This window comes from Suricata suricatta, chromosome 14, assembly GCF_006229205.1.
Source record: "Suricata suricatta isolate VVHF042 chromosome 14, meerkat_22Aug2017_6uvM2_HiC, whole genome shotgun sequence".
In the NCBI taxonomy this organism is placed as follows: Eukaryota; Metazoa; Chordata; class Mammalia; order Carnivora; family Herpestidae; genus Suricata; species Suricata suricatta.
In genome coordinates, this window is record NC_043713.1 from 2,019,556 (window position 1) to 2,021,681 (window position 2,126).

The following is a 2,126-nucleotide window of genomic DNA, read 5'->3' on the forward strand; positions in this document are numbered from 1 at the left end:
GCCCGCCTCTGCCAGGCGCCGAGCTGCGCGGGGCCCGCGGCCGAGGAGCTGAGCGCCGGGGCGGGGGGCGGGGAGGCGGCCTGGGGGCACCCGCTCCCCCGCCCGCGTCGCCCGTCTCTCCCCCTCGCCCGGTGGCCGTCGGTGAGAGCGCTCCCCGCCCCGGGAACAGACCCCGGAGGTCAGCGGTGGGCGCTGCGACCCGGAGTTTTGCCCAACCCCACTCCCGCCGCCACCCTTCCCTCCGCTAGGGAGGAAATGAGCAGCGAAAATGAATTGCCTCTGAGTTTTCTTTACAAACGTGCATAAAATTAAAGTTCGCGCCGCCCACCCTCGGGGGGGGGGGGGACGTAAACACAAGGCCCGACATGACAGGTTGTGAGGCGGAGACGGTCTTATCCCTGCTGGGAGCCGTGGGTCCCAGAGCCGAGCTGAGCGCGGTGGTGAGCCTTATCCTAGTGCACAATCTTGCGGGCTCCCAACCCCAGAGCCGAGATGGATCCGTTCATTTGCAGCGTTGATACGATATGTCCATATTCACTTTCAAGATCACCGTATGCTTCCAGCACTCTCCAAATGGGCGTCCATCGTGTGCCAGACACAGGCAGGTCGCACAAAGCTGAGTGGGGTGCAGTGCGCCCCTCGGACGTGAGACGAAGGTACCAAGAGAACAGGGCAAGCACACGCAGGTGGCGGAGGCCGGGGGAGTGGGCGGGGCGCACGACGCCTGACATTTGTCATTCCGCCTCCCCTGTTCTCTTCTGCCTCATTTCCAGGAAATTTTGATGCAGTTCACTGACAGACCAGGTACGGAGTACGTCACCTATTTCTCTTAATGTCCACACACATTTCCCTGAGGACGAAATTGAGTTTAAGTACGTTGTTTCGCAGAATATCTTGTTGAATCAAGAAGGTTCTTACCCTCCCTGGAAGATGCCTCCAAATCTTGCCAGTCAGTATTGCTTTTCTTCCCAAAGGGTTCTCTGACCTACACGTTCATGGGATCCTGTGTTGGGCAGATTAGAGCGGAAGTCAGATATCATCAGATATGGGAAAGAGGATTTTTTAGTTGTTATTATGAACTATTTTCAACATGGAACAGGAATGATGAAATTATGTTAACTACCCATGTGTCCATCATCCAGGTTAGAATACAAAATTATCAGTACAGTTGGAGCCACTCTGATATACTTTGTAAATCACAATCTCCATCGCCCCTCCCCCGCTCCAGGTAACCTAAGTGTCTTGTCTCCTCACCATTTATTTACATGTCGTTATGAAATATACCCTGAGTTTCTGCTTTATTTTAATGTTATATGGCTGCTATGGTAATACTTAGTTTTCTCTTAGAGTGTAAATGGTCTGGATTGCTATAGACACACCAACAGTCTTCGCTATTTATTGGTCTTCTGTGTTTTTTGCAATCGTAGGTCCTGTGATTAGGGGATATCTCTTAGAAAGAGCACATAACTGGATTATTCTAAAATCCAATTTGACAATCTCTATGTTTTTAACTGCTGACTTCAGTTTGTTTACATTTATTGTTATAACTGATCTAAGAGGACTTACTTTTATTTATTTTTTAATGTTTATTTATTTATTTTGAGAGAGACAGAAAAAGCAGGGGAGGGGCAGAGAGAGAGGGAGACAGAGAACCCCATGCAGGTTCCACACTGACAGCACAGAGCCTGACACGGGGCTCAAACTCATGAACCATAAGATCACGACCCAAGCAGGAACCAAGAGGCTTAACCGACTGAGCTGCCCAGACTCCTGGATGTGGACTTACTTTACCATTTTATCTGATACTTTTCTCTGTTTTCGGTGTCCATGCTTCTGCTTCTCTCCCTTGTTTTGACATGTTTTTGGATTTTACATTTAACCTGGTATTTTCCCACCTTAAAATGGGTCAATGGAACAAATATGATTTTTATTCTTCTACTGGTTCCCGTTGAGTGCCTGCTACATGCTGGGGACCAGTTTAGGTTCTGGAGGTGCAGCAGTGACCAAAGCCAGGCCCCTTCCTCCATGGATTTTATTCTGGGGACAAGACACTTACATAGAAACAAAGCCATAATATGCCACATGGTAGATGTGTTGAAGGAGAGGAAAACAGGAGGAAGGAAAGA